Source organism: Sabethes cyaneus, chromosome 3, assembly GCF_943734655.1.
Source record: "Sabethes cyaneus chromosome 3, idSabCyanKW18_F2, whole genome shotgun sequence".
NCBI lineage: Eukaryota > Metazoa > Arthropoda > Insecta > Diptera > Culicidae > Sabethes > Sabethes cyaneus.
The window spans coordinates 84,464,807-84,491,053 of NC_071355.1; the positions used below are offsets into that span (position 1 = coordinate 84,464,807).

At 36.0% G+C, this 26,247-nt stretch overlaps 1 protein-coding gene across 2 annotated transcripts in view; it reads right to left on the minus strand.

Moving 5' to 3' along the window:
- LOC128742183 (organic cation transporter protein) overlaps positions 1-26,247 on the minus strand; it is a 71,575-nt gene that overhangs the window by 38,382 nt on the left and 6,946 nt on the right. The window contains exon 1 of one of the 2 annotated variants that reach the window (XM_053838444.1): positions 19,789-20,162. The exons of the other annotated variant lie outside the window; for it this stretch is intronic. The gene's annotated coding sequence lies outside the window, so the exon portion shown is untranslated. Of the gene's footprint in view, positions 1-19,788; positions 20,163-26,247 lie in introns of those variants that run through there. 2 annotated transcript variants of the gene reach the window in all.

Below are 26,247 nucleotides of genomic sequence, written 5' to 3' on the forward strand. Positions count from 1 at the left end.
ATAAAACGAATTGAATTCTGCAGCAATGTTAAATAGCAAACGAAACTTTACAAATCTTTCTATATGCTGCGGTTAACCTTATTTACCTATAGATATACTTATTTATTTATGTAAAATCTTTTAGCACTAAATATTATTGTCTTGAATTTCTTTATCTTCGTTTGTCAGAATGCCAGATTACACCTTCCCACCCATACCCATTCAAAAATTATTAATCATGAACGGTGATGCAATCCTGCGAAGAAAGCACGCGAATTCCCGTGCCAGCAAAGGGTAATAACCGTAATTTTGTGTCGAGCTACACACTTTAGCAATTCAAAACATAATAATGGATTCATTCACTACCTCCAAGTAGCTACGATAAACATAGTCTGCTAGACCAATGCCTTATCTCAGCATTGCTACGAAAATAATAAACATTAAGCAAATGCTCAATGATGAACGATAGACTGGCGCTAGAGTCTCTTGAACTCATTGAACTCTTGGTTTAAGCCCCTTTTAGTTCTGCTCAGCTCGTATCAGACAGACAGTTCTAGTCCCGACGACAATGATATTAAAATTGTTTCAGATTGATAAACAAACAGACACACGCTGTAAACGAATTGCAATATGACGACTAAATAAAACTACTTAGTCCGGAGTTTTTACTATCTTTCATCTCTTTATAAAGAAGAGAATACAAATGATGCTTGCAAACTAGTGAATTTATTGGTGCAGTACCTATAATAAAATGCAGTTATTTTATGTAGCAGTACCTCATTTTTATACACAAAATTATGTTTACGGTGAAATCAATATGCATAACCAATGTGGGGCCACCATTTTTGGCATGAAGTCATTTAGCTCAATGACTTTTTGCCATTATTAATAATTCAGCCAGATTTTGTAGTTTAGTGCTTTCTTATAAGAAGCATGAAGGTAGAACCGATAACCAACCTAAGAAGGGTTAAGCCGTTTCACCTATCAAACAGGTCGCAGAGTTACGCCCGGAACGAGCCCATGTATCGAAAAATGGCTGTTTACAATTATCTTCATCCCGTTATTTCTGTTATGTCTAGTGTTCAATTAAAATCTAATCTTAGGCAATATTTTAACAATTCTATGTAATGTTGATAACTCAGTTTTCGTATGTATTTATATAGTTTTTAAGTCTAATAACGGGGAAAGCCTACACATCAATAAAGACAAACTAAATCAAATCTTATAAGAAGCAATTACATTGACAATGCGTCGCATTGTTGTTCACAAGAAACGAATCAATGGAATGCGAGAACTAAAGTACAATACCTCATAATTAGTGAAGCTAGTAAAACAAATAAACCTAGACAGTGGTGATTTTTGCAGGGAGGTTACCGACGGCGGATCGCCAGCAATACTCTCACCCTAAATCTTCCTTTTGAAGCCATAAAATGATTTGTGAGCAATTATATCAATTGATTGTTATCCGAAATATCTTTATATTTTGTTTATTTATATATTTTATTCTATATTTAATCAAATGAACATCAACTTCATCCTTCTTCTCCAGCATGGGGACCCGTGCTACTAAGGATCAAATTTTTACTCTCCAACAAATCTTCCAAAAATGTCGGAGCTTCATGATTTCGTGGATTTCAGAGCAGCATACAATACAGTCGAGCGCGAATAGCTATGGCAGATAATGCACTAGTACGGCTTTCCGGACAAACTGAAGCGACTGATCAAAACTACCCTGGAGCGACTGATTGTTAAAGAGAGTCCCACATGCATGTCTAAATTGAAATTAAAACAATACTTTAATTCTATGCGTTAAATACAAAAAAGTAGGCAATATTATGTTATTAAAAAGTTACACTGTTCAGTTTTCTTAGTAGATTGTATTGTAGAAATATTTATTTACTAATTACTAATGTGCTAATCTACTATGATTTGACGACTAAATAAATAAAATAAAATTGCATCACGGAAGAATCGCTGTAGAAAATTACCCATTGGGTATATTCTCTTGAAAATTTCAATAAATGTAGTTTAGAGTGTATTGTTTACATATCTATCGCGGTCAGTTTCCCGGAAAGCAACGTCGCGAATTTATTTTGCGCAGGCACCCAAAAAATTCTCAACTCTCTCATCATTGATGATAAGACTAACGGTGGACGGAACAAGGTGGACTTCCGGCAGCTTCCGGGACTACTGTACTTCACCGTCCAGCACAAGTTTGATGTTCCGGAGGAAGAAAGGAAGCAGAAACTGTCAAAGTTTGCCAAGAAATACATGATTTGGCAAGCGAACGGTTTATGTGGCAAACGGAGTGCGTCATTCGCGACTACCAGGACTGTAAACGGGCAGATCTACCTCAAGGAGTGTCTACAGAAGCATCTGCATCCTCTGTTGAAGCAACAGGAGGGCCTTACGATCTTCTGGCCGGGTTTAGCTTCGTGCCACTATTCAAAGGATGGAGTGGTACGAAGCCAACAGGGTAACTTTCGTACCCAAGGATATAAACCTCCCCCTCCCCCCTCAAAAACCAAAAACTTACTAATGAGTTATATTTTATTGTCTGAAAGTTTGAAAAGGATCGGTCAATTAGGTAATTTTCTACAGCGTTTCTTCCGTGATGCAATTTGATGTGCGACACCCTTTACGTCTGTGTTTCGGAGGCACTCTCGAGTCCTTCCGAATCGCGCAGGGAATTGCGGCAAGGGGATGGACTGTCCTGTATGCTATTCAATATCGCTATTGAAGGTATGATCCGGCGAGCGGGCATTGAAACGAGAGGCACGATATTCAGCAAGAGTAACAAGCCAGCCAACTACTAGCCTTCGCAGACGCCCTTGACATTATTACTAGAACCGTGGGATGGCGGAGGCAACCTACGCCAGACTAAAAACGGAGGCTATGAGGTTTGGGTTACAAATCAATGCGACGAAAACTAAATATCTTATATATAAAAATGGAAGTGAAAAAGTTCGACCGCGCATCACTTGAGCCGTCTTTTCTTTATTGTGTTCGTTTCCACCACCGCTATGTTTTTACGGCGAGAAAAGTTGAAAAATTTACTCGGAAGATAGGAAAACTCGAAAAATTAGTTTTCCATACAAAACCAGCAACGCATTGTATGCGCCATGTCGTTGGCTGCTATGATCATCGTACGATTTTTTGCAGCACCGTTGTCGTATTCAAACAAACACGTGGTTACCTTCATTGGAATCGCCACATCTAACAATGCTATTAAACATTTTGGGGGTTTACAATTTTAGAAAATAACCAATCAATAGGTCCAACTTATTAATCAACCTAAACTCAAGCCTAAAGTGTTAGCAATAAAATTCGTTAATTTCATTCATTCGTTCATTCATTTATCAAATTTATGAAACAAACACGAATCATTTTTATTCCTTTTTACATCGGTTGCGTAGCCAGAAGATGCAGGTTAACAAAAGGTTTAAGCACTAAATTCACTAAATTGCCACTTCCCAATCGTCAAATGAAGAATACATTTTGCATATGTTAACGAATTTTGAGCATATTCGGTTTAAGTGAATATCAAGCTAATAAATCAACAGTAAGAGCATATGATTTAGAATTTAAAAAAAAAAGTGAACGAAGCAACTGTTATACATCGTATTTAAGGGATCAGTTCCGGCGTAGTGGTTAGCATTCACGCCTTTCACGCCGAGGACCCGGGTTCAAATCCCAACCCCGCAGAAGTCACGAATGACCCAAGCTGGTTAAAGTGACTATAATCAAAACAAAAAACAATCGTATTTAACTTTCAGTCGATTTCATTTCGTATTAGACTCTTTAGAAGTGTAAAAACTAGAAGGCATACAGCCCTAAGGGTCGTACGAAAAGGTGACGTAGGACTATATCAGATCATCAGATCAAAGACTAAAAGTGAAGCAAAGAGAAGAGCGAAATATTCAGATTCAATGCTTCATTTAATGCAATGGTGACTTTGAAAATACGTGGACGGGGGTTCATAAGTACAACGCCTGCAACCTTTGAGATATAGAAATTTCTTTTAAAAATCACTTGTGTGCATCATACAAGTTGAAATGGTAATGAATGACCAATTTCTGTTTTATTTTTATGAGAGTCCTAAGCCTCCTACCTCAGGGGTCAGGGGTCTCAAACCATCATAAAATAAATAAATTCTGCCCCAAAAACCCCCACATGCCAAATGTGGTACCATTTGCTTGATTAGTTCTCGAGTTAAGAAGAAATTTGTATTTCATTTGTATGGGAGCCCCCCCTCTTAGAAGAAGAAGGGGTCTCAGTACACCATAGAAAAACATCTTACCTCCCAAAACCCCCACGTGCCAATTTTGGTTCAGTTTGCTTGATTAGTTCTCGAGTTATGAGGAAATTTGTATATTATTTGTATAGAAGCCCCCCTCCTAAAGAGGGGAGGGTCTCAATTCACCATCGAAAAAATTCTTGGCTTCAGAAACCCCTCCATTCCAAATTTAGTTCCATTTGCTTGATTAGTTCAAGAATTTGGAGGACATTTGTATTTCATTTGTATGGGAGCCTCTCCCCCCCGGTTTGTATGGGAGCGCCCCCCCCCCCCGCTTAGAAGGAGAAGAGGTCTCAGTACACCGCAGAAAAAAAAATCTGCGTTCTGGAACCACCACATGCCAAATTTGGTTCCATTTGCTTGATTAGTTGTCGAGTTCTGAGAAAATTAGTGTTTCATTTGTATAGGAGCCCTCCCCCCTCTTACGCCCCCTTAAAATTCCTTTTTAACCCCCCCCCCGCCTATAAAATTGCTGGTCATTTTATCTATTCAACGACATATAAATTGTTCAGTTTCATTCAGTAGTTTAGTAGTTATTAGCATTTGAAATCTTTCATTCAAACGTTACACTTCTATTTTTGTTTTTACAAATTGCTACCCACTCCCAGTATAGTAAACAAAGACGTAGTCCTACGTCAAAAGGTTTATAAAATGACGCTTTTATGTTAAATTGTTTTAGTGCGTGAATTACCAAAGGAACAATACAGCGATCAATTGATTTTGTGGAATAATAAAATTTAGTTTGTTTTGAGAATTGAGAATAACAGTTATCGAGATTCAGCGATGCAATTCCTTTGGGTAATTCTTATCAATAGATTTATGAACCAAAAAAAATAAAAATCTGATGACTATTGATATTGTATACATATAAGAATATAAAATTGGCCCTTAAATTATCGAGAAATTCCAAAGTTGCAGCAGACGATATTAGCCGTCGTACCAAATTTTACAACAAATATATTAACATCCAGTATTACTATTTTTAACCAGCAGAGTTTATAAAACAAGACTCAATGCAACTACCACAAACACGACTGTTGATATTGCTGGGATTGGCAAACCAACTTTTACACCGATATGCATTTCTTACTAATGACTTAATACAGTTGTTAAATTTAGACATTCTCTGAAATCCCAGCGTTTAATAAACCAAACGCAGAACTCCTTAGACAACGGCAAAACTTGACTTATACCTAGAAAATATCCCTTTTTCTAAAACGCATCAGGAGTTCATCTGAAGTTTACATATCGTATATTTAGCCCAATTTGTGGCAGTACGAAGTTTGCCAGGTCTTCTAGTATATATAGAGTAAGGAGGGGTAAAAGTGCGATACGGGTAAAAGTGCGATTCAATGATTTATCAGTGCGCATTCCGAGTAAATTGACTACATTGGCATGGATGGGTGAGTACTTTGACAGCTTAAATCTATCATAAACATTAGTTGTTTACGAATCATAGTTACTGAGTTATGGGTAAATGTTATTTTAGAATGGTTTTGATGTAATATTTCGTTGTACGGCAAATACGATATCAACAGGAGGATATTACTTATTGACAAATTGTAGCAGCGTTTTACATCACTCAGATATCTCTCTTGAAATTGCGGTAAGAAGAATTTACAAAATATATTTTACTTTTCCATAATTTAATCAAACCTCGCCAAGCGCCTAGCGGGGCAAAAGTTCGATTTATTGACGGGGTAAAAGTTCGATTTATGGATCGAGAATCTAACTCATTTTACTGACGGGACGACGACACTATGCAAGTCCTTGCGACTTGTAAGGTACCGCGCGCGACGCTGTTCGTCCGTCAGTGTTATAGCCGCGATTCTTAACAGGGTTGTTCGGGCTTCGGAGAAAGGTTTCGTTTCTATCACGGAGCGAAAAAATTCCAGTTTGTTTCAAACGAAATTTTTATAACAACCTAAAAATATTTTTGTTTCAAAACGAAATTGTATTTGAATCAAGAAAATAACAGTTTTGAATTAAAAATAAAGTATTTTCAAAATGAGTTTTCGAGGTAAATATTTTCAATTTAATCATACATATCCGTTTAGAATACAACCATAAATGTGGTTCAAACTTCATTTTTACCTTTGTTATAGAGTAAGGATGCGATTTGATGATTTATCGGTGCAGATTCCGAGTAAATTGACTACATTGGCATTAATGGGTGACTACTTTGACTGCTTGAATCTAACGTATACTTTGGTTGCTTACGAAGCATAGTTGCTGAGTTATGTGCAAATGTTATTTTAGGGCGGTTTTGATGTAATTTTTTTGTTATATGGGTAATACGATATCAACAGGAGGATATTACTTGTTGAAAATTTGTAGCAGTGTTTTACATCACTCGCATATCTGTTTTGAAAATACGGTGAAAAGAGTTTACAAAATACTTTTTGGAAAATGGCGTATGTAGTCAAACCAAAATCGTAACAAATTTTCAGTTACTCTCCGAGTAACTGAGTAACAGTTACGGAGAGTAACTGAAAATTTGTTACGATTTTGGTTTGACTACATACGCCATTTTCCAAAAAGTTACAAACAATAATTAGTCGACACCATACTTTGCAATAGTTTACAAAATATATTTCGCTTTTCCATAATTTAATCAAACCCTGTCAAGCGCCTCGTGGAGTAAAGGTGCGATTCACGGACGGGGCAAAATTGCGATTCACGTACGAAGCAAAAATGTATAGCTTATATACAGCTTTTGGCACTATATTACAGATACTAGAAATGGAAGATCTGCAGAAAACTGTGCTCTACAGATGTTGGTCGATGGAAAACAATGTTTTCCCGCTGATGAAACAAAAAACAAACGTTTGGGAAAGTTTCGATATGTCGGAGGCTGCAATACACCAGCACAAAATAGGAAAGATGTAAATTGAGAATATTGCTTACCGAAACATACCACAGATTGACGATAATATGGTTTTGTTAGCTACTGCTGTGCTAATTCCATGGATTCGAGCTTCGCACTTTTGCCCCGCTAGTGGGGTAAAAGTGCGAATCGGCACTTGATCAGAAGAATGAAGAATTTATTTTCAATAACACTATTATTCCAGATGATTTATAGTTGAATGTAAAGACATTGAGTAGCTGCATCACAATAAAATTTATTTTGTTGTTGTCCTTCTTTATATCTCGCGAAAATTGATGACAACTTCAAACATCGCACTTATGCCCCGCCCTACTCTATATAAGTGGCTCCAGAGAAAATAACGTCTGCCTTTCACGGACAGTGACTATTGACGACGATGAACTGGAATTGGTTGATTAATTCGTATATTTGGGATCTCTGGTCACCGACGACAATAATACAAGTAAGGAGATTCACATTCAAGCTGAAAGTCTAGCCTACTTTTACCGGTAGTCCTCTATGGACTATGGACAGTAACTTTGCTACGGAAGACATAAGAGTACTTGCCGTGTACTTTCAACGCTTCGCAACGCTACTTTTACGCTTCGATCAAGAAGCATACGCTGCTACACAAGGCTGATGTACAAAACGCTAATCAGACCAGTAGTCCTCTACGGACTTAAGACAGCAACTTTGTTTACGGAAGGCATACGTTACGGACTATTTTTCGCAAGGATGCCATACGACTGTGCAGTGCATCTATTCTCAAGAACACCGGCACAAGAAATTGAGAGTCCCTGGTCGTGCCAAATGGCTCGACCAGGTTGAAGCCAACTTGCGCTTGGCGAGACGCGCAACGAATGGGCGTCGGGTAGCCCAGGACCGAGTGCCAAGGATGATTGGATAGACGGCGACAAACTGGAAATGGTTGACGAATTTGTATATTTAGCATCTATGGTCACCGCCGACAATGTGTCGAGTAAGAAGATTCAACGCCGCATTCAAGCTGAAAGTCGAGCCTGCTTTTCCCTCCGCAAGAGGCTTTAATCAAGGAGCACACGCTGCCGCACAAAGCTGATAATCCATTACGTTCACTTTGCTACTAATGAGCTACCTGAATTGTTGCACTGTAAATACAAAAGATACAGCAAAACTTTTTTCAGCAAAATTATCGATAATAATTAGTTCTACAAATGTCCCATATATAATTTTGCAAAATTTTTCGCGGCTGAAACGGTACTGTAAAATGAATCAAAATTAAGTCAAAGTGATCGAACCATCCCTGACGTTGCCACAAATTTTTGTCACGTCATCTGCAGCTAGGTAACTTAAAATTAAATTCTTCTAGCAATAGAGTACTGTACGGATTAAACTTCACTTTTTTGACATCTAGCTGTGATGTGTTTACAGGGATTTAGAATATATGAATTCAAACGGTCAGTGTGAGTTTCGGTTACGGTAACTGAAGCAGTAGAAAGTTTTTTCATTTCGAAGGATTTTTAGTTATTTCATTAGAATATATAAAACGCATGTATAAACAATCCACCACTGCTTGTCAAATGAGTAAATCAATTCAATGTGTTCATTAACTAAGAAATTAGCCGAGAATCCATTCCGCTTAATCCAAAAGAGTTCGTTATTCTGCCCTTTTACACATCGTCGTTTCACACTTATCACATATTAATTTTTGGGTGAGAGTTAGCAAGAACCATTAGTCCGGAGATTTTAAGATTTACCATCAAAATAAGGAATAAATCGAGAAGTTGTATTCTGTATTCTGCACTGCATTTTTTTTTGCAGTAATCACCAAAGTTAATCAAGAGCGGTTTTCTAATGTTCAAATTTGCTTATCACCCCTGCAGGGTATTACCACAGAACAGAAGTGGAAGTGGAAATCCAAACACGTACATGCTACTTGCTACAGATACTAGCGAACCTGGCGGTAGCGAGTCACTTTTTTCCACGAAAACAAACGAAAGCATGTGAAAGCTGCTATGCGACTGGCAGCCAGCATTCTGCTTATATTGCTGTTATTCGCTTCTATGCAAAAATCTTCCCGAAGAAAAATAAAAACAAAAAAGACTCTGTTACCAATTTTGATCGCCGAATCGTTCGGACTTCCACTTCTGTTCTGTGGTATTACTCTTGACGATCACCGACTTTGTTAACCAAGTATAGGTAAATATTCCGTTTCTTCACCATTCACTCTCTCATTCATTGGATACAACGGGATAATGATTTTCCCAACGTTCTTCTTTGCAGAGAATGCACGCGCTTTTACCGCACAAAACTTTGTTGTCCTTCTAAATACCGATGGCAGGAGGGTTTCATTCCAGATGCCATTATATATCGCATTATAGAAATCCCTCGACGAAAAGTGTACGTCTTAACCCTCTAACGGGCAACACCGTAAAAACGATGCGATCAAGCTAATGACTATTTTATCATGAAAGTACACACGAAAAAACCTTAAGTTCTGATTTTCATGCAAAAATAATTATCTGGAGGAGCGCCAGGTAAGAAAAAGCTCAATTTCTCTTTTTCCTTTTTCATGTCTTACGCTCTTTCCAGATATTTTTTCAATTCAGATATATTACAAAATTAAAATAATGCATGAAATTTACCCATAGAAAAACTTTTTAGGTCAATCATTTTGTTCTAGATGTACTTTTTCTACAAAAGTAAAAAAGGAAAAATTCGCGCATTAATTATTTTCGGAATTTTACGGAATTTTTGTTTTTGAAAGATGATAACTTTTGAATGCATGATCAGAATGTTATGATATTAGTATCAAAATGTCAAGAAATCTGTTCAGAACACATTTTCGATATTGCCAACTGAAAACAAATTTCGTATGCGGCTCTGGAGCTCCAAAAGGGAAGGCCGTCTACAGACGGTCTTACCCGTTAGAGGGTTAAAGTACCTCTTACCTAGGATTACTCAGAATATGAGAGATACGCGAAAGCAACCATCTTGACAGCAAATCGAGCAGAGAGAATTGTCAAAAGTGAGCCAATCGATTTGAAGTCTACTAAGTTATTGTCACGCATCTTGAATATTATACTCAGAGATAGTGTGTATAATGCTTTGCAATGCACTTCACATTGAATAAGTTGAAAGATATATCGCTCTATTGTGTGAAAATTTATGTAAACAAAACAGAAGCGGATGTTGAATGTTGAAAACAATCAAGTCACACTGCTACATCAGTTTGCTCCGCAGCAAGTGCTGGCAGTTTTTGTACACCGATGCCGAATCGTTGGCATTGGTTTCCGCGTATCTGTTACTCTGAGTATTTCTAGTCTTACCTGTCCAAGAGTCGGCTGGAAAGGAGGCAGATACACGAGCAGTGTTGCCAATGATAATTGCGCATGTACCAGCTTTACATGACAGTGTTACCAAGACTTTCGTTGTTAGGGGGGAAGGAATGCTCAAATATAGAGTCCGGTTTCCTGTATGTACCTCACAGTCCTAATGTTGGCGAATCAAATTTTTCGGACCAGAAAATTTCAAAAGAGGAAACTGTTGAACAAACAAAGTCGATGGTTGCTAAACATTCTCTTCGCGCACTTCTGTTCTATAAACTGCCTGTTTGCTTATTAAACTTTGATTGCCTGTGAGGGCTTGGGTTCCCCTCCGACCACTTCACGCTCGCTCAGTGACCTTTTTGTCAAGAGTCAAGAGAATCCAACAGGGTAAGATAGATTTCAGCATGAAGGAACGGTAATTAGGAAGCCTGAGAATTAACCCGTGCTTTAGTCACATGATTTCGAACGAATGATCTTGATTCTGCTGAGACTCGAACTCAAGATCAATCGCTTATCAACGCAGACTCTGTAACCTTGCGACGACGTGCCCCCTGATTTGTTTACATATCAAATTTCATTTACCGATGTACTGCCCATAAATGGAAGACAGTCACATCTGCAAAAACGTGCAACTGCGAAAAACGCTGTTGAAGCCACGACAATTTTTGCTTAATATTGAATCGATTTTGGAAACAAATCGTCCAAATCGTCATAAAATCACTTGAATGTACATAACAGAATACTTTTACAAGCAATTTGTTCACAAGTGACCTAAAATTTGTTCCAAAACTTAGAAAAACTGCCGAAGTTACTGATATGCGTTTATTTGTGCTTGAATAAGCAAGAATAAACGCATAACAGTCACAGGCACAGCAAGCTCTGATCCTTACGTTGTCGGTGACTCGGCATTATTTTCAAGACCACGTGTCGTTGTTGTTTTATTGTATTGTAATTTGTTATCTTGAGATCTCAGAAGCTGGTCGCTTTCCTGTGTGTCCGGCACACTCCCAGAACGTGTCCGAGTATGACCAATGTGATCCTGACAACAAATATATGATATGTGACAACAAATGAACTATTTCAAACTAGTTTTGCAATTTCGAGTACGGACTTAGAGATGTCACATGTTGTATTTTAGTTAAATTCAGAAACTGATCCCCGTAGAGGTATCTGGAACATTCACGGACATGTTTAGATGTGGCCAATGACGTCTTGAACACTTGATACGACTACCAATAGTCTGGATTTGCATATGCGTGTATTTATAGGTGTCACATGATGGGTTTGTTGTGATTCATGGTGCTTCTATGTTCAAATCCCATATATTCCGGAACTTGTTCCTACTGTAACTTCGGAATCGTACATCCGATCCAAATTCTCCTCAATAGTGTTCTTCTAGGCCATAAAATCTTCCGTTTGGTAGTTGCTGCAGGCGAATCGGTCCAGGCATTTCCCAAAAACAGATGCTTATTGATATATTGTTACTACTGTGACTGTTATGCGTTTATTTGTAATATGGGACTGACATAGTTTGATATTTTTTTCAACATCTTGGGAACAAACATAACTTTTTTGTTTGAAATATTGAAAGAACAGTTAATTTAAAGATGATTCCCAGGTTTATCTCAAAAGTGGTGAAAAGTCAGATGAGACTGTTATGCATTTATGGGCAGTGTACTTCTCGTAAGCTACGTTGTTGAAACAATGATACCACAAATAGAAATTCAAGTGAGAAACGAAATCCAGCATACCAGATGTGCAAAAAAATTGGTTTATTCGACTAAACGGTAGAAGTAGCACCTGCAAGTGCGAAATCAGTTATTGAGAAAATTTAAACACACACTACCCATGAGGATTTGCCAAGAGCGGGACGAAAAACAGGTGTTTAAAGCTGTATGTGCCAGTGGCCACTGCAAATCGCCGAACAAAAATAGGTAAACATTTAAACAGGTTTCTAGATCCCAATAATTGTATTTATAGGTGAAGTTTGAACGATGCAGAGTAGTGCGTAATACTAATTGGTTATTAATTTTAAACAAAATTTTCCTGAAGTTATTTGCATTGACCTAACATTTGGAATTGCACATATTTTAACGCTGTATTTGTTTTCTGACTCAAACCTTGTAGCACAAATTCGAACAAAAATATACCAAATCGAGCCCAAAGTAAATAGAAAGTAATTGCATTGACTTATTCAATTTCGCATTGGTTTCTTCACAGATATGCACACTTTGCAACACTGACAAACACATTCAAGCGACTTCTGAATCCTTTCAGCTTTTAGTAGCAACCACGTAGTTATTTGTTTATACTGTATAGATAGGAAAGTGAATACAAATGACACAGATCATTTTAGATTGATTATTCAAATAGATTCACCTTTCATCCTATCGCAACAGAAGGATACCCTTAGTTTTTTTTTCCTGAAATGCCAAGTAAATATCTTTTCAGCTTTTTCTTTGGTCAATGATGGCAACGGCATTTATATCTATTCAGTAAAAGCAAGAAACCAGATTTAGCGTCAGTCTTGCAAAACATGTTATCTAAAAGATCTGCAGAATTGAACTACCAGTGCTGGTTGCTTTATATTTCTTTTTCTAATTACAGATTGGCTTGCAATAGTAGTGGATGATTTATTCTGCGGTTTTTTATATATACTGTTCGATCAACTACATGCATCGGTGTCAAGCTAGAATTGTGCTCTACATAAGCAGATAAGCACTCTCCATTGAAAATCTGCAAAATTCCTCCAGAACCAGACCGATAGTCATTACAAACAGCTTGCCGCCTGTCTCGGTGGGAGTTACAATTTACTTAATGGGATTTGCCAATTCCAAAGCACACGAAGATACCTTCTCGCTTGATACGTCCTGCAAGCGATAAGGAGCGCTCGGTTTGCGGAAGAGGAGAACTCCCAGAGGCGACCGAACGGCACCGCAAGCAAAACCGAATCCTCGAAAAGGTGTTGTACATCGTTAAAAGAAAACAAAATACAAAAACTTTCTTTTCATCTCCTGTAGTCAGTCTTCTCTGCGTTTGCAGTTTGTGAAAACGAAAACCCGAGTATTTGAATGTACAAAACAAGTAATAAAAGGGAATTTACTTGACTAAATAGTATCGGCAGATAAACGATGACTGTTAATTAATAACATTGTAAGATGACTAAAACATCTGCAAACTACAAAAATGCTTGATCTAGCCGTTTCGTGTTGAAATAATGAAACCTTGTGGCGATAATGTACACCTGCAGAATATTTTTATGGAGACACCCAGTAAGCAATAAAAGTAGAGCCTTTATCTCTGCTGAAATCATAAATTTATTTTGGTGTATTCCATCAAGCTGATCGGGTTACTTAATCGCAGTCAATTTGTCGGTGTTGATTGTTCCATTCCATGAAAAAGTGGAAAATTCTGTATGGAACAGGAACAGGAACAAATCTTACCAGCAACATTTCTACACCTTCGGATGATGATAATGGTGATGATGATGATGATGATGATGATGATGTTGCCAATGTTGGTTCCGCTGACTGGTGTTAAAGAAGACGACTACAGATGCGGTGGTCCACAGAACAGTACTATGTAAAGTAGAATATATTGGGGGTACATGCCAAAACATAATGGGAATAATGTGATAACCATTTGGGAATAAAACTCTATCGTGTAAGGTAAACGACACCCGGATGGTAAACGTACAATGTTGTAAATTCTGGATTATTCATGTTCGGCAATAGAAATCCATACAATATACGAGCCTGATGCATAGCCGTGCGCATAATTTGCCTTTCAACTGTAGAGAAGCCAGCAATATTTAATAAGTGGTATATATGATTTTTTAAAGAACTGCCTAGATACTAGTCATTGACTAAATATAATGTTTTTGTGATAACATTTAATGGTTGAATCAGTCAAAAAAGCCATTTAGCCATTACACCCGTAAAGATTTACGTTGTCGCTGGAATAACAAAAGCTACAGACAATCTAAGTTGCTGTTCTTTTTCTTCTTTGAATTTTTTTAATAGATTCTAAACATGGGGGGTGTCCGTGTCATTCCCGGAATCTGGTATGTAAATTTTCCTTAGAGCTTGTCGAGAGCTGTTTGTTCATGCCGTAAATGTGCATCCTAAATTCGAAGAAAAAAACGTGTTCAAAATATGGAAGAGACGGAAAGAATATTGAAAAAAATCAGTTTGGGTTAGGGTAAATGATTTTGAAATGGACCTAGTCGAATTCTGATCTTGAATGGACCTATTTTTAAATAAGAATTTTAGGATATAATTATCAAGTCTTTGTGATGTAATTAGCTTTTATGTTTATCTTTAATCATTTCTGAACGTAAATATACTAAAATTAAATTAAAATTATAGCCAAAACCACTTTATTGCCGCGTATTTAAAAGTAGCTGTTTTTCAGCGTTTTGGCAGTCACCATAGAGTATTTTCAAACTGTTACTACCCGGAACCCTTCTGGTTTGAAATAAAACAATACTCTTAAAATGATGCTAAAATATGTGTAATTTCAATTTAGGTATTTAAAAGTTCAGTAAAACCAGTAAAATCTTCAAATTCCTTAAAAATGTTAACCCCCTTTTTTGATCTTGAATGGACCTAGTATTGATTTTAGAATGGACCTAGTTTTGCGCTCCGAGACATCACTGGCGGTAGCTATCATTGCCTACCACTAACGAATACGCCGTTGTATATTCCATAAAACTGCTTGTTGTCACTATAGTATCTCCGTTTATAATTAATCTATAAGCGCGGGATATTGAAAGTAGGCTTGATTTATAGCCTAAATAAAAACTTAATTATATTGATAAAACTAACTATCACTCATCCTTTTTCGTAGTTGCTTCATAGTGTTTGTACATTGTAGCCTCTAGTTTTGAAACTAAAAAGTCTTCCTAATTAGTTAGCTAACATATGTCATTTTATGCTTAAAACAATATAAACTTAATTTATTCTCAATATTGTACAAAAATTTTAACCATCATTGATTAAAAGATAAGATGGATCAAAAGATAAGATGGATACTAACTGCCTTCTGTTAAGGGGGCATAGTACCTTTTCAATTTTTTAAAACCTAAATTTTTTTATTGATTATTTCGAAAGATTAACATTTTGACCATATGTGCTTGAAGTCGTTTGCATGAATTCCAAATATTGACAAAGTTACAGCTATTTGTACCGCGCATGTCTGGAGCGATTAAACAACGAGTAAAAACTTCAACGTCGTTTTTCTCAAAACCAGGTTTTGAAAGTCGGTACCATAAGTATTTCAAGAACGGCTCAAGCAATTCTTATGATTCTTTTTTTGTTTGAAAGCCAACAAAATTATCTAGCGTTTGACCCATCCTTTTCTTGATAGTGTAATTTTTGAATTTTTTAGAAATGTTTAGAGTCAATTTTTTCGCTTAAAAACCATACTTTTATGTTTCAATGTCCGCCATTTTGTTATGTGTTCGAATTCTAAAAAAGGATGGATCAAACACGGGATAATTTAATGTTCTTTCATGTCGTTTTGGAATTTTTCAATTCGGATAAGCCCCCCAGCGCCAATCCATGGTAAACGCAATTCATGGTTTTTTTGAACGACTATCTTCAAGGAGCCGTAGGGGCAAGGGGAAGAGGTTCCCTTATGAAAACAAAATTGCAAATATTAGTATAAAATGGAATTCGGAAACTCCGAATTCGAATTTCCATTTCTGTTTCGTGCTAGAAGTGTTAAGTACACTCATTTTTCGAGTTTTTCAGGCTGTAGAGCCCACGGACAATTGATTTTATACTCATATCCTACAAATTTTTTTTAGCCCCCCGATTTTTCAAGCCAATTTCCAAAGGGGGGGGGGGTGACAAAAACTTAAAAAATATTTTGCAAAGGCCGCCGATAAGTAAGCAGGTTGACTTCACATCACCTTTTGGTCGATTGACAGATAGATTAAAAATCAGTTTAGTAAAATATTCAAAATCATGCAACCGGACTAACGTTGTACTACGTCATCCGTGGTCGTATCTTATACACAACCCCTCTGATTTTTTTCTTGGGGAATGTAAAGTTTTCTTTTAGCACCTCTTCCCTCTGACTTGTAACAAAATTAATACTTCCTTGTCCACCGAAATTGAGTGACTCTGAGATCTAAAATATTCATTTTTGAATCTTCCTATTTTCTATCTGGTACAGTTCTTCATCGACTATCATTTAAAATTAAAACCTGGTATCTAAGCTTACCTTTAAACCTAGTAGAATTACCAAGTCTAATTTTTTCAAGCACCATTTACAGTATGATTTCGAATTTGACGACAAATGCGTGTCGCCTATGTTGCCAAAATCGAAACCGTGGCAAAATCTAGACCATTTTTCAACTGAAAAAATTGCATATAAATGTGTCAAAAATTGAATAATTACCACTAATTAACGAATTTTTCACGATTGCAACGGTTTTATATTTAAAATGTTCAACAGGGGCTGTCGCAAACCTTTAGATGCTTTGCAGTAAGACGTAGTCCTACGTCAGTAAAAGTCTGACCTTTCGAAATATGTAGTCACTAAATAAAAACTCGAACCCAGCTGTACTTGATAAACTACGTTTAAAACAAGTTATATCACATATTTTTAATGAATGGTTTAAATTTTTGAAACTAATAGGCGACATAATTTTTTTATGACGTGGAAATCGTTTCAACCATATCTGAACAACAGGTAATAATAAATTCCCAATATACAAATGTCACACACAGATACATACACAACGCATATCAAGTCACTGAAACATTGTTCAATTGTTGGGCTGACATAAAAACAAGACCCTCGGTGACTGTGACCGATTTCAAATTTTTCAACCGACTTTCATACCTTTCTAACAGAGTATAAGAAAGGTAAAAGCTGTTCAACGTTGTGTCCTATTAATAAATAACAGTAGTATAGTTGTACTATTAAAAAAAATCTTTGTTATTATTTTGTTCATTTACATGGAAGAAACTATGACAATCCTAATTTAGGTCCATTTCAAAATCAAAAATAGGTCCAATTCAAGATCATGTTGGGTCCATTCAAGATCAAAAAAAGGCTTTGGCAAAAAACGATATATTTAATAAAAGTTTCATCAATTATACATTTTTAAAGTACTGATAATGTAGAAAAAAGGTGGTACTTTCCAACAAATAGTAACATCACCACATATTATTTATAAATGACGAGTAAATTGAGCAGGAGTGCGAGTGGTGGTGTTAAAAAGCGCTAAATAGGTCCATTCAAGATCAATTACCCTATGCATTTTTATTATTCACTTCGAAGCTATTTCTGTAAAAACTTTTCAATTTTACAAGTATAATCATATCTCTACAGCATATACACCCAATTCTTTTTTTGTACGGATTTTTTTGCACGACTTTTTTTGCACGGTTTCTCGAAATAACACGGATTTTTTTACACGGTTTCTCGAAATAACACGGTTTATTTTTGCACGGTTTTTTTTACACGGGACGCATCCCCCGTATAAAAAAGAATTGGGTGTACACAGCTAATCATATCTCTAATCTATGTTTTAAAACACTCCCAAAAGCATAACCAATTAGCTTATCATCCGTATCATAAGAATACATTAAGTAAGAATACAATGCGTGACTAGAAGTCCATTCACTTTTTCTTGCTTTCGCGCCACCGTAAGAGCACCACAATAATAAAATTGGTGGACAAGACACAAACACGTATCACTCTTACAACATTTAAAGATAAAAACAATATTAACAAAAATTATTTTTACCTACGAGTCGACCGGTTTCAGGCATTCTATGCCTATCATCAGGACGATGCCGATGTCCAGCCGATGGGTTGGACATCGGCATCGTCCTGATGATAGGCATAGAATGCCTGAAACCGGTCGACTCGTAGGTAAAAATAATTTTTGTTAATATTGTTTTTATCTTTAAATGTTGTAAGAGTGATACGTGTTTGTGTCTTGTCCACCAATTTTATTATTATAGAAGTCCATTATCTGAATATCAATTAGCCTACCATGATGACAAATCTACAATCACAGTGCTGAACATGCTTGTGATTGAGACTGAAAAATCATTTTTATCGAGAGAAACAGCATAATGTGCATATCTTGATATCGCAGGCGCCTTTGAAAATGCTTTTTGCGTAAGGACACAAGCTATGAAGAAACGACAGTTAGTTGAATTGATCCAAGACTTGCACAATCATCATCCGGTAGCTAAATTATCTCCGGCTAAAACAGTCCTAAATCTAAACCTAACTACAGCTGAAATACTAACCGTTTTAACTGTTTTAAAGTTAACACTACCCTAAGGGTATGCTACAATTTAAATACTCAAAAATGTACTCGGTAGTGGAGGCATCATGTGAAAAATTGCGAAAACGATTAGTAAAGTAATTTGACCACCCACATTTCTAAGAAATTTCTTTGGCGACCGGTTAGAAGCGCAGGAAACTGTAAAAATATTAAATTTTACGGAATTTATAGAAATTTACTTAGCTATATATAAGGCTTAAAGAATATTTCATGGAAGAAGTATGTAACCAATTCGGGGTAATTCTCAATAATATTTTTTATAATGATGGTTTTAAACAGACTAAGGAGGTGATAGAAGAAAATAATGAAACATGTTTTTTATAGTATCCAAAAAGAGGGATAATACGTAGAGGGGAAACAGCGGAAAAATAGATCAGAGGAACGTCATTGGTGAAAAGAAACGAACTATGAACCTGGTGAGTTCTGCCTCAATGGCCCTCCCCTGAGCTAATTTTTCGCTCTTTCCCATTCATATCTTATGCAGATCTGGGAATACTATAAATTACCACAATGTTTCATTGCTTTCTTCTACCATTTCGTTCGTCTATTTAAAAGGCTGCCGTTATAAAATATTATTCAATTGTCTGATTTCATTAAAAAGTCAACACAAAAGCGTGAGGTTGATCTAAACAAATAAAACAAACTCTCGTGGGAAATGTCTCTTCGTCTTTTCTCTGCCAGCCTTTTAACAAAAGCATAGAATGTAGAATAGATAGAAGTTGAAGGCAACTTTTATTAATTTTCTTAAGTACCTTTCAATAAAAACAAAATTAGAAACACTTGGATCTCTATTATTACTTAGAAAGATAGATAAACATGGTTTATAAACTACTTAAAATTCTCAGTAACTCAATCTAATTTTCACAAACTCTGAAGGAGTTGGAGGTAATGCATGTCGTAGGAAGAAAAAGGCTTGCCGTCATTGAAAATACATATTTTTCTAATCAACAAAATCGCAATAATTTATCAAAATTAAAATTTATTATCGCTGTAAACTTTAAAATATCAAAATCTATCACGTTACCTCTATTAGTAGACGAAACTGAACCACAAAGTGTTCCTTCGACAAGAATTGCAAATTGCTTCCTCGTTCTGCAGCGACCAAATCACGTCAAGTCGTAATCACTTTTTCACCGTAACCCCAAGCAGATATCACCAATTTATAGCCGTCACGGCCGAAGGCATCCAATTCGCCCAAACTCACTTTTCCACTCCAGCAATCGCACAAATCATTTCATTTGTTACTGGCAGAGCTAGAAATACTCGAATATTCAACCGTGTGCCGTTCTCTGCCACTTGTCTGTATTTTGGAAAATCCTGATGGAAGCCTCACTCCCACGTGCAGCTCGCCAAATACTAACTGACACTGAGCCAACAACACTCTAACGAACGTAGAACCGAAACTCTGACGATCACGTCAATCAGAAAATGCGTCGAATTCGAGCGAGTTAATAAAGAGGATAAAGCTGCATTCCTGTTTTCCGCAAATCACCTAACGTTCCACCATACATCAAGAGGCGGTTTATATCAAATCAAAACACTCAAGTATACGCGAACAATTTGAAATTACGATTTTCCTGTTCGTTTCGTTTAGGACAGATTCAATTGGTTTTGCAACACGCGTCTGCTTAACGCTCACTTATCATACCGATTAGCCTGTGGCAGCCAGTGATCAAGTCAAGAACTCACTCACAGCCAGAGCACCGGTTTCCAACTAGACTTTCAAGAATACAACCTCACCGAAACAGTTTCCACGAAGCAACTTGGTGAAAAGCACGTCGTAACCGAGCAAATTCACAGCGTGAACTGAACGTTACCCTCGCTGTTTTGCAACATTTTAGCAATACGAGATAGGCGCGCTATTTCCTTTGCTGTACCCGTGGAAGGCCACAGCATCCAAATATTCAACCCCACCGTCTGGATTATCTCGAAAGGAAACATTGAGAGAAGAAGAGAGCGCGTTCTTAGACGCGTTGCTCCACGCTGCACAGGGGGATCAACGTTCTCACGCGGAAAATGTTCTAAAGTCGGTACAGTGTTGCTGGAATCCCATAGTAAACTAGTTCTATATGTTGCGCTGCTAAACGGTTACTTACGATTGTGGAACGTTTTGTTTATCATTATCATTATGAAAACCGTTCTGTCGATTATGTCAAAATTATGCCGTCCAAAGAAGTTACCTTCATTTGTTTGGCACAATAATGCACGACCGATTTCATTGTTGATAAGTATCAAGTCATTATCAGCGGTGGTGTTTTCTGAGATATGAATAAGAATCAAAGAGAATCCATAATGTTCCCTACTTACAAATAGATTCCAAGTGCATTGTTACTACTTATCAATATACAAATTCAATTGTATTTTTATCGCTCTGTGTCAAGGCTAATGACAGCCAGACCAAAATAAACGCGATCGTATTGTTGTTTGTAAACTAAAATATTTTTCTGTTTATTTTTCTTACGTTAGTCTTTCCAATAAATGAAAGGAATGGTAGAAGAGAATAAAGAAATAAAGGAAATATTATCTCATTCAGAAATTATAATCAGGTAGAGCAAAATTGTCAGAGCAGTCCGATACAGCAGCAAAATTCTCTCCATTACGACCTGTAGGCACGTCGTCTCAAAAGTGTCCTAAGATTCGTTTCCTGCTGGCCAAGCTATTCGAATGGAAACTAACGAGGAAGACACAGCTGAGCATTCACTGGTTATCAGTGGAAGGAGTCGCTGCAGACTGCTTTCGGTAACTTGATAAGCGAATTGGTAAACGAGCTGGAGAAAACCTCAATTAGCAATTCTAACAAGCATACCCACGATGCGATGAATAGGTATTACCTGGGTATTACAGCCCTCGGCTTGTCTTGGGGCTGGGGCATACTAGGAGTCCTACTCTAGGACTCGTACCCCACATTCTGTTTATGCCTGATAACTAGCTTTTTGTAAAACCTACGAACATCATTTTTCAAAATTAGAATACAGTTTGGATCGAAGGATCTAAGAATTTTATATACGGTTTTTGGACCTAAACTAATAAAAAACAGAGAGTTTAGAGATGTGCCTGCTACGTGCTTGATTTTTTATAGAGACTTTGCCTATTTTGGCATTCGCCTCTGTCGAGCTTGATTACTTTATCAGAGTTGGAGACAAAATACATATCTGTCAAAATAACAAATAAGTGTTGGGTTTAAAAGGGAAAATGTCATCTTCTCCAATCTACGGACTCTATCGAAACGCTCATGGAAAAAACTTTAGCAAAATTACATGCGAGCTACATTAAATAACACGAAAACATCATAGCACTGACTCAAAAAATACACAAAAATAAAAAATTAATACGTAAGTGACATACAAATGAGGAGACAACGAAATAAAAAGTGACATATATATGATTCAAAAATAACAGAAAAATGTTTCAAAAAGAAAACAAAAATGATAAAAAATTACAAAAAATGATTACGACAAATACAACAAAAATAACATTATAACGATAAAGAACCAAGACAAGATCCAAAAATGACGCCAAAAAAATTAAAATTGCATTTAAATGATAAAAATAGACTTAAAATGATATAATAATAACAAGAAAATGACCAAATGTGATTCAATAATGACAGAAAATATTTAAAAAAATAATACAAAACTAAAACAGTGAAACAATGAAACAGAAAAATTATAATAAACACAAAAAGGCACAAGACATAAAACAAAATTGACAGCTTAATAGAAAATTTTGTGTCATTTTCTATTTAGATGTCAATTTTGTTTTATGTTGGCCCGGGAAGATTCAAAAAATACAGTAAAATAATACAAAAGTTTTTACAATCCATACAATGCAATAATAAAACAAAAAAGGCAAAAGACCAAAGCAAAAAAATTACCCAAAGAATACTAATGGTACAGAATTGATAAAAATTGTTTGAAAATTATACGAAAATCACACTAAAACGATTCAAAAATGATACATAAATAACACAAAATGAAACAACAGAAAAATAAACAGACACAAAAAAGATTCCAAAGGGTACAATTAGTCCAAAAATGACATGGACACGGAAAATGATACTAAAATAACGTAAAGATGATTCAAAAATGATACAAAATAATACCAAATGTAACATGAAAACAGCGCAAAACAGGGCAATAATGAAAATGGAACACAAACTAACTAAGTATAACTGACATAAAAATGAAAAATGACACAGAAAAGATACAAAAATGCCTAGAAAAATTAAAGGAAAATAGCACAAAATTATATAAAAATCAATGAGAGGAAAAATAATGACATAGAAAAGAAAAATAATACAAAAATGGTTTCGAAAAGATACCTGTTTTTATTCGATAGACTTCGTAGCCCTAACAGCTAGTACAGGACTCGCATTTGTCCTAGGCTAATGCTTTGATCTTATTAACTCTTACAGAAGATTCGAACATGCGACGACTGGCTTGTTAGACCAATGCCGTCTTTTTAAGCGATTCTAGTTGCTCTTAATGGCGTCTTTTTACCGTCATTTGTAGTTTTTTTTTGTGGGACAAGATCTGTTTTGCTTTCTTTTTATCATCTCTTCATCGCCTTTTCTTCACTCATTTTTAATTGGAGCTTTACTGTTGCTCCTTTGGCGTTTTTCGTAATCTTTTTGCCACCTCTCTGTCGTATTTTTGAAATTTTCTCATGTGTTTTGTCATGTTTTTATCGTATCTTTATCGTCTATTCATGGCTATTGAGCATTTTTTATCGCCTTATTTGTCGTTTTTTGTTTTTGGTATTTTTGTCGCATTTTTCCGCAACTTTTTGTCATTTTTGTTGTTTTTTGTTGCTGTTTTGGTGTCTTGTTATCATTTTCTTTTCGTCTTATTGCTATCTAATCATCATCTTTTGTCGTCGATGCGCCATTTTTCGTTATTGCTTGCCATTTTAGTGTCACTCTCCGTTGACGAAAATGTTGTCTTGCTGCTGTTTTTTCTTCGTTTCTCTGTCGCATTTTTCCGGCGCTTTTGAGCATATTTTTGGCCTGAAATTAAATTAAAAAGAAAACTTTCTAATTAAATTCTACTATGTTTATTTATTCTTGACAGATACGTATTTTGCCTACGACTTGCAGGCTTCATCAGTGTCTGTTCTCGAACTAAGTTCGTATACGTATCTGTCAAGAATACATAGTAGAATTTAATCGGAAAGTTTTCTTTTTAATTTAATTTCAGGTTTCGTATTCTACTAAGACGCTCCAAAAAACTTCAGTCGATATTTTTGGCCTTTTTATGTCGTCTTTTTCTTTGTTGTCCCTATTACGGCATGTTTTTGTCGCCTTTTCATCGTGTTTTCATGTTATTTCTGTTGCATTTTTCGTCGTATTTTATTGTTTGTTATACAAAATTGTTTCAATATTATAGACTGTTATCTACTCGGTCAGTGCGATAGAAACAGGCAGTCTGGTGCCGAACGTCGTACCACCATCGGTGTTTTTTTTTCTTTTTTACTTGTCTTTGATGCCTTGTATGCGGTCAAACATGCGTGTGTGGAATGATAGAAATTAGGAGAATAAAACAGAGTTGGATACAATTATCCTGATAACAAATGAGTGATTCAATATAATTTATAATAATATGAAATTTCGCAAATATTAACATGGATAATAAATAAATAGCAGCATTTTTGTGAGTCCAAATTTTTTTAAGTTCAACCTTTACTTTAGTATAATGCGAAAAAAGTACATACCCAAAAGTAATAGGTCGGATTTGCTCCATCACTTTTTCTATATTTTATTAATATTTGATCAACATCAATATTCCTGTGTCGATCAGTACCTTAAGAGGTTACATACATTTTTAGAGAAAACACTTTGACAGATTAAAGTATAAAGTTCTATATATGTTTCAGTAACTTTCAATTGCATTTCAACATATTGTAACTTCATGAATATTTGTTGGATTGACATAAAATTTGTATTGAGCATACTGAAATATAGGTATACTATGAATCTGAAAAAAAGGAAGTAGATTTTTTAAAAATTTCAACTCTATATAAACCCTTAAACAGTCCTAGCGTTCAATTAAAGCATAGTATTGAGTTGAATTTCACGACAACTGAATCTTGTCGGTAGTTTTTGCCCTATTTTTAAAAATGCTGCCATTAACAATTAAATTGTTTGATCCACTAGTTTTAATCATTTCATATCCAATTTAATTTAAAAAAAAATCATTTTACTCATAACTGATCCAGCAGCAATGTAAACTGTATATCAAAAGTGTTTAGTATAAGCACATACAAATAGACGAGACAGTTGCGCCAATTCCATCGTCCATGCAAAAACCAGTCATTTTGAAAAAAAGCATGTTCTCTAAACCACATGTGTGCACACATGCAGGAAGAACATTGAAAATATGTAAAGTAATTCATATTTCAATCCAAACTGTCTGAAAAAATAGCAACTTATTTACTTAACTTTGCTCAGCTAAAATAGTACAAAATATTCAACGCGTCCCTCCAACCTGCAGCACTGCACGACAGACAAAGTAAAACTCTCGAGAGAGCTCTCCGGATTTCCACGAGTGGCAAGAGCAAGAGCAATAACATTGTAACGAATAATGAACAAATTAAACCGATTCCGATTGCATGTGGTTTTCGCCAACACGCGGTACAGGAGAGCGAGATGAAACCAAAACACTATCAGTTGATTTATGGACGGCGCGAACGGACAAAAAATTGGAGTGAGTTTTCAGAAGGTCAACGTTAATCGCTTACCACCCATCGTGGCTATCGTGAGAATGAGGAAGACGGGGGTGGTTTAAATAGTGATAGGGGAGGGTATTGCAACGCATCAAACAGTGCTGTGTCGCATTGCAAAAAAACAGACGCGATGCAAATAGATGATACACGCTAAATTGTGTCGTGCAACGTGCTTGTTCAATGGCAACAGTTGCAAGTGATAATTTATTCAACCGAACAGTAACGCAATGTTGCATTCCAGAGAAGTGATACTCGATTGTAGGTTAACATATGCCGAACAGGTTTCTAAGTTGCAGTCGTTAGCTTTCTTAGATGAAGAGATCATTTGATAAATATGTTTATATAATTTCTACATTGTACAAATTGTAGCAAATATTAATCATCAGTTAGTCCGTTTTCAAAATATACAAACTAAATAATACGCTTGTCAATATCACCAAGTTGATGACAATCCACTGTAATATACATTAATTTCAGCACTTGGTCGAAAACCGCAATATTTGATAATAGAAAAGAAGTTTTTTTACTCTAGACAAGCTAGACTAGACCTAACAAGACATTATTGGGTAGAGGTAGATTAGATTTTCGTTTATAACTTGTAGAGAACCAGTACAATATGACACATCAGTATGTGTTGAAGTATGCTGATTTTAAAGTTTTAAATGAAGTTGCAAATGAGAAGTTCTACAATGCCGTAAACTTAATTACTGTAAATACCGTACCTTAATACCGTAAATATAATTATGTACTGTGAAAACTACCA